This window comes from Manis javanica, chromosome 2, assembly GCF_040802235.1.
Source record: "Manis javanica isolate MJ-LG chromosome 2, MJ_LKY, whole genome shotgun sequence".
NCBI classification, from domain to species: domain Eukaryota; kingdom Metazoa; phylum Chordata; class Mammalia; order Pholidota; family Manidae; genus Manis; species Manis javanica.
In genome coordinates this window covers 83954342-83966753 of record NC_133157.1, presented here as the reverse complement: position 1 = coordinate 83966753, position 12412 = coordinate 83954342, and positions in this window count along the sequence as shown.

The following is a 12412-nucleotide window of genomic DNA, read 5'->3' as shown; positions in this document are numbered from 1 at the left end:
ATGGAGAAACCTGCCCCCAGCAAATCCTGGGAAGGAAAGGGGCCGGGCTGGGTGGTGTCAGGGAAAGGGCGGTACTTTGGGATGCTCCTTTCCTGTCTCCCAGTCAGGGAGTCTTCATCCCTCCCAAGCCTTTCTCCAATCTGCAGAAACCAGTTTTTTACAGGAAAACTTAGGTTTTACAAAGCAGGAAGGCAGAAAGAAAGTACTTCTAGTCCGCACTCTCTGGGTAAGAATAATTTTGTGTTCACAGTCTTCAATGTGCTTACCTTGAGGTATAATTTAAGAATTTTGCCCTATTGATTTTTACTCAAGAGTTTTACATGAATTTACATTTAATGTCGGGGTTTAAATAACAATTTGTGAAAACGTTTTACATGGTAGGAAATTGTATATTAAATAATAACTTATGTAGTGAAAATTTAAGGAATACAAAGTGGAAACATTGTACAATTTTGCCTTTTTTATTACATTAAAATATATTCATTTTAGAAGATACCTTTTAGGGAAAAACTTACGAACACATGACTATGCATTTTGTGAATTCTTTTCATAAAGTAGAGTCATAGTTCATTGGACTTGCAAACTAATTTCTTCTGAAGACTAAATTGACATACCTTGTTGAAAGCACATCAGACACAATTTTTTTACTGTGGTGATATGTACATAATATAAAATGTCTATTTTTAAGTGCACAGTCAATTGACATTGACACTGTTGTTTAACCGTCACCACCACCATACTCAGAACTTTTTCATCTGCCCAAACTGAAACTCTGTGCCCATCAGACAATCGCTCTACTTCCCTCTGCCCCACCACACACAGCCCACTACTCCATTTCTCCTGTCTGTGAACTTGACACATGTGGGCACCTTGTGCAAGTGGAATCCTTTGGTGCCTGGCTATTTCACTTAGTATCCTATATTCAAGGGTTCATCCATTTGTGGCATGTGTCAGAGTTTCCTCTGTTTTGAAGTTGAATAATATTCTGTTCTCTGAATGTATCACATTTGGTTTGTCCAGTCATCCCTGGATGGGCATACAGGTTGTTTCCACATTTGATTATTTTGAATAATGCAGCTGTCAGTGTTGTTGGACAAGTGTTTGAGTTCCTCTTTTCAATTCTTTTGGGCAAATACTCCGAAGTGGAATTGCTGGATAGGGTAATTCTTATCCTTCTGGCAGCATTGCACAGGTTTCCAATCTGATATGGTTTGTAAATATCATCTTGAAATCTGTGAGTTGTCTTTTCATTAATAGTGTCCTTTGAAGCACAAAAAATAATTGAGGAAGTCCAATTTATCTTTTCTATTTATTCTTTGGTTGCCTGTTCTTTAGTGTCATATCCAAAAAATTACAACTAAATCCAATATCATGTGGCTCTCTTGTGTTTTCATCTATAGTTTTATAGTTTTAGCTCTTATGTTTGAGTCTTTGGTCTATTTTATGTTAATTTTTGCATAGGGTATAAAGTGAGGGTTCAACTTCCTTCTTTTGCATGTGGATATGCAATTTTTATGGCATCATTTGTTGAAAAGACCATCCTTTCTCTATTGAATGGTCCTGATAAATACATAAAATTTAAAAACCTTATTCATCTTTAAAATTTCATGTTAAGGTCTTTAAGGAAATAGGAGCTCTTCTCCCTCAAGAAAACTAGAGGCTGATACTCTTAGGTGGTTATAAGAAGTCTGTTGTGTTGTAACTGACTTCTTTTTAGAGCACAATTTTTGATGCATCATGGATTTCAACAGTGTCAGTCATTCAAGATCTAAGTACACTTTATAGTGCATGGATTACACTGGCCCTTGGAGCTAGGCTCTACAGCTTGAGCACGGTGGGGATCCTGCTGCTGCAGGAAGGCCCCCGCATTAGGCAATAGCCTGATAGGAGCCTGGGGGTCAGGGATGGCGCCAAGGAAGGGCACAGCTTTATCTCTGGAATGTGATAACTGTTTGGGATGCACTGGGGCACTCATGGATTCCTTTTATGCCAAATGTGCTTGAAATCTATATTAGAACCTGGAATAGCAAACTTCCAGAGCATTCTGGGAGAAGGCCCTTTAAGCAGGAAATTGCAACGTGTATTTATACAAAATCTGTGAAGTAATGTACTACAGAAAGATGGTATGGTTCACCATTTTTTCCTGCTCCTACTCTTCTATGTCCTTATCTTTACCAAATAACTTGGATGAGTGCTAATTATTAAAATGGTCACATTTAGTCAAGTGCCCAAGCGTTGCATCTGCCTTTGATAAAATGCAGTTGGCAGAATATCCCTATTCCTATTTAAAATGCAGTCTCTGTGAAAGTATACTCTTGTGTGCATCTGTCTAGATTTCTTTGGCTCACAAGGATAAAAGGATGTAATTCTGTACCCCATCTGGAAGTTTTAAACGGTAGGGGAATGAGCAAATCCTGTGGGGTCATATGATGATCCTGTGGCTACTGAACACCTGTTCCCAACCTATCAAACTCCTCCAATTTATTGAAATTCAATGAGCCAAGACTTACTAAATTTAAAATAGCATCATCAGTGTACCTTTTCGTGATTCTCCCATGTTTGTATGCATTCCTTCCCTGGAGAATAAGTCAGAGCATGTAGGATATACTATGATGTTGAATTTATGCTGTATGATGTAAAAATAAAATATTTGTGTGTTATGTGACTAGAGCACTTACAATACAATACAATTTGGCGGGCATAGAACCCTAACAGACTTAATGAAATATCCACCCCTTATCGGATATGTCATTTATGAATATATTCTCCCATACTGTAAGAAGTCTTTTTGTTCTATTGATGGTCTCCTTTGCTGTACAGAAGCTTTTTAGTTTGATGTGGTCCCACTTGTTCATTTTGCTTTTGTTTCCCTTGCCTAGGGAGATATGTCCAGGAAGAAGTTGCTCATGTTTATGTCCAAGAGATTTTTGCCTATGTTTTTTTCTGGGAGTTTTATGGTTTCATGACTTACATTCAGGTCTTTGATCTATTTTAAGTTTACTTTTCTGTATGGAGTTAGACAGTAATCCAGTTTCATTCTCTTACATGTAGCTGTCCAGTTTTGCCAACACCAGCTGTTGAAGAGGCTGTCATTTCCCCACTGTATATCCATGGCTCCTTTATCATATATTAATTGACCATATATGCTTGGGTTTATATCTGGGCTCTCTAGTCTGTTCCATTGGTCTATAGGTCTGTTCTTGTGCCAGTACCAAATTGTCTTGATTACTGTGGCTTTGTAGTAGAGCTTGAAGTTGGGGAGCATAATCCCCCCAGCTTTATTCCACCTTATCAGGATTGCTTTGGCTATTCGGGGTCTTTTGTGGCTCCACATGAATTTTAGAACTATTTGCCCTAGTTCATTGAAGAATGCTGTAGGTATTTTGATAGGGATTGCATTGAATTTGTAGATTGCTTTAGGCAGGATGGCCATTTTGACAATATTAATTCTTCCTATCCATGAGCATGGGATGTGTTTCCATTTATTGGTATCTTCTTTAATTTCTCTCATGAGTGTGTTGTAGTTTTAAGTATTTTATTTTTTTTGATGCAATTGTGAATGTAATTGTTTTCCTGATATCTCTTTCTGCTAGTTCATCATTAGTGTGTAGGAATGCAACAGATTTCTGTGTATTAATTTTGTATTCTGCAACTTTGCTGAATTCAGGTATTAGATCTAGTAGTTTTGGAATGGATTCTTTTGGGTTTTTTATGTACAATTTTCTTTATTTTTTTAATGAGGCATTTAGAAGGGAGTAGTATTCCTGTAATGTACTTCAAAAAATAATAATATGAATTTTTTCAGACCCCTCAAATGTGTCCTAGGAGACTACCCTGCAGACACAGTCATGATCAAGAAAGCAGCATTTAGTTTGTAGTGCTAAAGATAATCCTATCAGGTAAGCTTCTCAGAATGTCCCAGATACAGTGTTTGGAAAGATATTACTTGTGAAACAAGGACAAAAATATGGGTAATGTGTGTAAGGTTTATAAATGAATGGATCAAAATACTGACAGCTAACTGGCTTCATTCTAAAAGTAACCCAAACAGTCTGAGTTACCAGGAAGTGCCTTTGTGCACACGGGCCAACCTATGAAGCTCTGGCCGTCAGGCTCTTCTCAGGCATAGCTGAGACCCCAGCACCTACCCCCCAAACCAGGAGTCCTCATACTTGAGCCTCTGCTTCCACAGCAGACAGCCCACACCCTGCAGAGCCCTGGCCCGCCCCTCCATGCCAAGCTGTGCCACCCCTCAATGCCTCCTGCTCCTTGGGCCACATGCCTTCCAGTCTCCGGTCCTATTAAACCAATGGTCCATCCAGGCACAAGGGACAAGTGAAGGGCATGGCATTATATTCTTAATTTTGGAAAAATATTTATTGTTTATGAGGATCTGCGAATTGGTAGGAAAACACATGTGATGAAAATATCTTTACAACATTTTTTTCCTTAGGCCTCGGAGCCTTTCACTCTAGAAAGGCTTTTGTGCGAATTTTCTTTAAGGCCTGAAAGTCTGCCCCAGTTTCTCTTCAGCACCTAGGTTTGTCCAGCTGCTGGTAATGGACAAAGGACTTCAAAAATCTGGTCCTTTATGGGCAGCAGATGATAAAGACATGGAATGTCTTTGAATCTTTCAGTAGAAACTCTGATTTCACTAGGAATTATGGTCACTGCTCTATGTATTTCCATAAAACCACCTCTGAGGGTCCTGAATGAAATCGGAGTCCTGAGATTCTCAGAGACTCTGTCACCCACCCCAGAGGAGCTCAGGGCCTGCACCACTGGGCAACTGAGGACCCTCACCTCCCAACAAGGGCTGTGACAGAATACACAGCATCTGTGTATCACTTAGAAATGCAGGGGGCAATGTTAAAAAATACATAACTTTGGTGGTTTCCATCACTTGCTGTCCATCTTTCTGTTTATATGGTAAAAATAATCAGAGTAAAGTGCAGAGGGAGGGTATGATGAATGTTTGCAGGTTCTCAGAGTGAAACTCTACAAAGTGAAAAAAATCCAGTGGTTTTAGGATTTGGTCATTTGTCCAGAATTTGTATGTCACTTCTATGTGCCAGGCAAAGGACTGGCCCTCAGACAGCCTCCAATCTAAGGAGGGAGAAGAACATAGATCTGAGGTTTTACATATGACTTACGAAGCTGAGGTATACGGAAGATGCTGTGGGTGTGCAGATGAAGGACTGGGTCACTCAGTGTTGAATGCTGGGTTTGACTTCCCAGATTTGTGAACTCTGGGACAGCCTAGGGTCCCTAGTGTTTCATGGGGAGGAGGGTAGCAGGTGTGCTGTGCAAGTGCAACCAACACAGCTGGGAATGTTGAAGGAAAGGAGAGAAGGCAGATGGGGAAGCGGCATGATGTGAAGCCAGCTCCCAGGGGAGCTGTGCACAGTCGCAGCAAGAGGGGAAACCAGGAGGAGCACACAGCCCAAAAGGAGGGAGGGAGGGGGCCTCCGGACACAGACAGTCCTGGGCCGCAAGTTGCCCTTGGAGACAGAGCCTTGGGCTTGGCTTTGGGGAATTCCTGCCGAAACACACAGGTCTTGGCAGTCAGGAGTTAGTGGAGTGCGGGGTAGGGGAAGTCAGGTTCTCCTACCAAGTGGGTGCAGGGGCTGGATTCCAAAGACTTGGGCAAGGGTCTGGATGAAAGGGCACAACTGAATGTGGAAAAAGAAAACGAGGTGATTATGAAAAGTTAGCTGAAGTAGATGGGGGTGTTATCAGCCAAACTACAGACTCTGGAGAAAGAAGTTTAAAGAAATGAAAAGATGACATACATTTTGAATGTTGGACTCTGAGCCAGAACTGAGTGGTTCTGCCTGGTAAGCAGTTTGGATTGTGAAATACTCATCCTAAAGATTTTGCCTGGAGATTAAATTTGGAAATATCCTAGGGTAGGTGAAGCCTTGGGGATGTACAAAGTCACAGAGCCTAAATGAGAAAAGAAAAAGCCAAGGACATTTATCCTGACATCTCTGCCATCAAACACAGTTCTCCATAATATCTCTGTGGCTACGTGGAGGTGCAAACACGTCAGCTGGGGGAAGATAACAGTGTTCAGCGTCACCCCACCAGCACTGCTCTGTGTTGGGGAAATGCTTGTCCTATTGATGGGGATAAAGTAAAAGAGAAAGAGAAAGTGAGGACGTTCAAGAGAGAGAAAGGCCTGAGAAACACTGCTTTTAAATTTGTTTCCTGGGAGACCCATGTTAGATTTATAATCAACAGCTCTGCTTTGACACTTTTCCTTCCTGTAAATATAGGTCCCCACGGAGGGCCCAGTGTCTCCTGACTCAGATCCAGAGGGAGCAGGTGTGTTCATTGGGTGAGTCATGCCACCAGTGGCCAAGATGGGGACATAGCCACAGAAGTAATTAATGGAATAAGGGCAAGTGAAGGGGAGGTCCAGGCAGCCAGAGTCAGTTACATGGAATCCACAGATTCTCATAATTTGGTTCTTATTTTTTATTTCTGCTAAAAGCAATAGCGCCATCTGGGGTTCCAAGGAAAATTTCTGCATCAACAGATAAATACGTTTTTATCTATTCATCTGTTGATGAACATTTAGGCTGTTTTCACATCCTGACTATGGACTTAAAAGAGAATGAGAAAAAAGGAGATACATGCAATGGAATATTATTCAGCCTTAAAAAAGAAATCTTATCACATGCAACAGCACAGATGATCCTTGAGGATGTGACCGTGAGTGAAATGAGCCCGTCACGGGAGAAGCACTGCGTGATCATCACATCCACCCGAGCAGTCCAGCTCACAGAAGCAGAGAGCAAAGGGTAGGTGCCAGGGGGCAGGAGATAGGGGCTTCCCCGGGAGTACAGTTTCAGTTGTGCAGATGAATGTGCTGTATAATACTGTGACTGTGGTTCACAACACTGCGTGTGCCTTTAAAAGTGTTATGTGGGTAGATCTCTTGCTAAGAGATTTTACCATGGTACAATTAAAATAGATGAATATTTGAACCATCCCAATACCTTTGGTTTTTTTCCAGAAGGGGCTAGTCTGTGCACACTAATGCATGGTTCCTGCCAGTTTTCTAAGTCAAAATACCCACTCTACAAAAGCACCTCAGAGGAAGCTCTCTTATAAAGAAGTAACATAAATCTAATTATATTAAGGCCACTTCCCATTATTCTAAATAAATACATTCAATGTTAAGTTAGTTATTCAAATGATGAAGATTCATATAATTTCCACACTTCATCCTGAGGTCTCTGTCTTAAACAGGGACATAAGAGAGTCTTAAAATGCCTTTAGGGATAGCAGTGGTTTCTGGGGCTAAGTCAACAATCTAAAAAATCACAGAGAAACATTTTGATACTATACTTAGAACAAAGGTGCCACAGGCAGGCATAGAAATGGAAGGAGGCATTTGCAGTCCTTTCACAAATTGCTTTGTTTCTTAGTGAGAATGTACTCATTGTCTTGTTTGCCATGTTCATTCATTACGGATCATCTGCAGCTGCTCCCAGGTGACTCAGGTGGAGCTGAGTTGTGGCCACAAAGACTGTACAAGCCCACAAAGCTGAAAATACATATTCTCTGGCCCTTCACAGAAAAACAGTTTGCTGACCCCTGATGCAGACTGTGTGGGCATCAGAATCAAGCTGAGGGTATTTAAGAGAACCGCGTTCAGGCCTTGCAGACAGCTTTACTGACACTAATTGGTAAGTGTGTCTAAATGACTCTCTGGAAGCCTGAGCCAGCAGATTCCTGAGCTTTCCCTGGGGTCTCCCTCATTCGGAATTCAGTTTCAAGCTGCCTGCCCTTCTCGCCTGGGCCTTCTCCCAAGCATCCGCCATGATGGGATCTTCAGCAAGAATGCCTTTCCAGGACCCACACGCGCATGTTCACACACATCATGCACTTCTCACAGGGACATGTGTGCATCACTGCACATGAACACTCCTACACACGGTGTGACTTTCCGAGCCCAAAGAGCGCCGAGTGGGGCCTACAAAATCAAGACTGCAGATTCCTTGTCCAAGCAATACGCATCACCTTTCCCTAACTGAACCTCTCTGCCCTTGATTTAAAAACATCCTCATTGTTCTTGGACGTGGAGATCTTAAGATTTCAAAGTAGGATTCATTGTTTATTTGCTTAACCTCTAGGTGGCAGCAGGAACTCACAGTTGCAATGCTTCTTATTGAGCATGCGGGTGTGTGTGTGTGCGTGTGTGTGGTCTTGGTGTGTGTGTGGTGTTTGTGTCTGTATATATGTGTGGTGTCTGTGTGAATGTGTGTGTATATGTATACATAGTGTAGGTGTGTATGAGTGTGTGTGTGTGAATGTGTGTGAGTGGTTCCATGTGTGCGTGGAGGATGTGTATGAGTGGCCACTGTAGCTGGCCTGGGCCCCAGGGATGCCTCTGCAGGGAAGGCTGTTAGAGAAGGTGTGCGGGCTCCGCATGGCTCACCGAGGGAGGGTGACGGTACTGAGCCCTAGAGCCTGGTGACCAGCGTGGGCCTGTTCCAGCCGTGGTGTCCACACCACTATGCGCCTGAGACCCCTTGCATGGCCTCCAGGCCTTGCTGGCTCAGGTCTGCCCTCAGGTGACTGCCCAGGGGCAGATGCCCTGCTGGAGCCCACCTTCCTCCTGTGGCAGCTCTCCTGGGGTGGGGTACTGGGTGCTTCCCCATGAGGCTCCTGCACCCTGTCATCTGCTGGGCCCGGGGGGACATGTGCTTTGCCTTTTAAATCTGTTTGCCTGAGTGCCCACTGTTTGGGGCAGGGGAGGCAAAAGTGAGCCTATAGCAGCCTCCTGCCTGAGTTGGGGGGAGCGCGCTGAAGCCTTTCTGCCCTCCAAGGTGAGTACCCATCTGCTGCTAGCAGCCAGAATGTGATCATTGCTTTACTGATCTGCTTTTGAAATGATAATGGAAATCTCTAGCCCTAACCTTTCTCTCAGGGGCGTGCAGTAATGTTTTTTGGGGGGATTGACAAGCAAATTCTGCCATAGTAAAATATTACTTGGTTTGTAGACAAAACCAGCATAGAAACAAAGGAAGGGTTTGGACATGTGATGGAATGAGAGGTTCTGGCACTCCTACTGCCTGTGGGCTGCTCTGAACCTCAGTTTCCTCCTCTGTGAAATGGGTCCATGTGGCCTCACCTATTCCTAAGGTGTTAGGAGACTGAGTGGGGCCGTGAGTCCCAGAAAGATCTGTAAACTAACACGGTTTCTGAATCTGAGGAGGAAGAGGACAGTGATTCCACATGACTCTCAGAATGTGCTTGTCCCTCATCCTGGCCAACTCCCGTTCTCCCCCTGTGCCTTCCAGCTCTGGGTCTCCCCAGAGCGAGTGTGGAAGTGCCCACCCTGTGCCCCTGTGCAGCTGGGGGCAGCTCTGGGCTCCTGGCTCCTGAGCTCCTGGGGCTGAGCAGCTCTCACAGGAACATGGGGAACTTGCCCCGAGGTAGGCCCTGCATCTGTCCTGCTGCCTTGTTTATTTCAGAGTCTGGGTCATGAATGTGTGCTGCTCACCCACATTCTGTACCCACAGCTGCCCTTTTTCCTTGGGATAGGCCTCCTGGTACCAGCATTCCTACCAGTTTCTCAGCCCTGGGGACACGGGTCTCACCACATCCTGGCTGGACACAAAGCCAGGGCGGGGAAGGGGCTGCTGCTGCTCTGAAACACCCTGCTGCTCCCAGTGAACTTGAGCTTAGTCCTTAATGATCCATGTCACAGGTTAGACTACCCAGTGTCCTTCTCCTGAGGCTCAGGCTGCAGGTGAGCTCCTCCAGGTTGGACATGAGCATATGCCCTGCAGAGTTCCAATGTTTTTAGTGAAAGAGGAGTGTGTTCTCCCAGGAAGGAAGCTTCTGGCCTCTCGCGGCCCCCAGGGACTGCCAAGTATACGGCCACTTATTTAGATCAGCATGAGGATTCTCTTTCAGACACCTGTCTACAGAGACTGTACTCACTCTACTTCTGTGCCCTGTTCAGGAGCCAGAGAGCCTGCGCTGAGGACAGCACTGGATCACCTCTAGGAGAGCCCCCTGCTGATGCATCACAGGGATCCCCATCTTTTAGGTGATGCCTCCAGTGACACAGCTATTGAGCAAAACCTGTTCTCTTTTCTCCACTGAGTCAGAGGAGAGTCAACCTGAAAGGCCCTGGACTTTTGAGATTTCTGAGCAAAGGCTGGAATACAGCAAGGGTTTTCAACTGCTCTGAGAGGTCTTGCCCTAGGTGAGTGTGTATGTGCAGGTCGGATGCACACAGGCCAGCCTCTAAACGGTTTGCACTCTCTCTTCAGACAAACCACAGCAATCTTGTTGGAGTACTGAACAGATAGAGAAACTGTCTTTCCCTCTTGTTCAACACGTTTTCTACTAATCAAATAATGTGTTAACAATAATAGTGTACATGTGACCAAACTCCAGCCAGCCAATCCAAGCAAAGGTGGAAGGAGGCAGCCCAGTGTGCCCCAAACATAGCAGCCTCCACACACACTGGCGCGGCCCACGGGTGCTCCGGGGTGCCTTCTGAATCAGGGAGGCTGCAGTGCCCCGGGCTTCCTGCGTCATAGCCCATGGGATCTGCATGTATCCAAATGAACTCAGAAGGCTTTTGTAGATTGGACTTGAAGACATTTCTGTTCAATGTTCAACACTAGGAGAGAAAGTTGGCTCTGCACGGGGGTGGTTCTCCCTGTAACTAATAATTCCCAAGTGTTTAGTAAGACAAGCAGAGCCTTTCTGTGCAGAAATCCCTGGGCATCCACAGGTAGTGGAGCAGGGCTGGGGAGCAGGACCTCAGTGGTCCTGAGTGGCACCTGTCAGACTAGCACCACCCGCAGAGACAGAGCGGCAGCCGAGAAGAGAGGTCCGTGGCTGCTGGCTTAGTGATTTGTAAATAATGAGTTCCTGGTGGGGTGGGAGGCCTTTGGGGTTCAGAGCATATGCTCTAACAGACGGGATGCATATCATCAGGTTTGGAGCTGTGCTCCAGGGATCTGCCAATCACCGGCATGCAGCTTCTGGGAGGGAACATGCCTTTGGGAAAGGAGGAGTACTGGACAGCAGCTTCAAATAAATTTCAGTGCATGCTGACCTCAACCACATGATCTTTTTGTCCCCTAGGAGCCCAGAGAGCCCAGCCAGGCTTCAGATAGGTCTAGAGATGTTCCATGCAGGGAAGACTCTAATTAGGTCTGTGGTTCTTAAAGTGGGGTTTCTAGACAAGCAGCGGCAGCGGCTCCAGGAAATTTCTTAGAAATGACAATTCCAGCCCACCCACCACCTGCTGGCTCATAAACTCAGGCATGGGGACCACAATTTGTTTTGTAACAAGCCTCTCAACAGGTTGCTAGACCGCCTAAGGTTTAAGAACCATTGAACTAGCTCGTCATTTAATTAAGGACCAGAACTGTATTATTTACTCCTTTCTACCCTTCCTTTTTGGACATGAAATGTGATCCAAACAGATATTTTTGGAAGAAAAAAAAAATGGAAGGGGATGCAATCCTATGTAATTTCAGCGTCTCTCATTAAACTTCGGTTGAGACTGAAAAGCCGGAATATGAGGACAAGAGAACCTCTGTGCAGGTTTATTTTACACGTGCCTTCAGGAGCGAGATGCAGCAATGGCTTCGTCCCGTTCCTACAGGCCCTGGGAGAGCAACTGGTATACAGAAATGAAGGCTGGTGTCAGTCCAGTCTCGAGTTTGGGATACTGCACTTGAAACAACAGATGAAGCCTGCAGTGCTGTGTAGATGGGATGCTGTCAATTTAAAAGCAAAGCAAAACCCAAACCAGAGCATCTCCCATGCCGCCCCTTTGGGGAATGTGCTCCTGCCCGGGTTAGTGGTGCTCCCAGCAGGGGCGTGCAGGGCCCGGATCTGAGCGATGGCCCTGTACCCTTGGGTCCAGACTTTGGAGGAGTAGCTACTGCCGGTGAGTTCCTGTGCAGACCCAGCTCCAGAGAGCTCCCAGCACCCACAGCAGGGCAGGTGTGTATGCCTGCCATCGTGGCTGAGTGGGCCAAGAACCAGCTTTCATGAGGCAGAGTGTTTCTCCACGTCCCTCCCAGTGACCGAGCTTTCTGTTTCTTCATGGGCAAAATGGAGCTTTTAATATCTTTCTCAAAGGTGTGTGCGTGTTCAGTGAGCCGTGTACATGATTATGCCAGTGGTTATGTGAGTTACCGTCCAGTAGAGGGAAGGAAAATCAGCTCAGTGAGCCATGATTCTAAAATGATTTGGGTTGTAGTTGATTCTGAAAGATTTACTGGGGATTTGAACTTAAATCTCAGAGTCATATCTGGTATTAACGTTGTTCTATTCTTTATCATGCATAGTAACAGTAAGTTTTTTCATGAAACTGGTTTCAGTTGTCTCTCATGTGCATAATGTGGTTTGCAATACGAAGTAC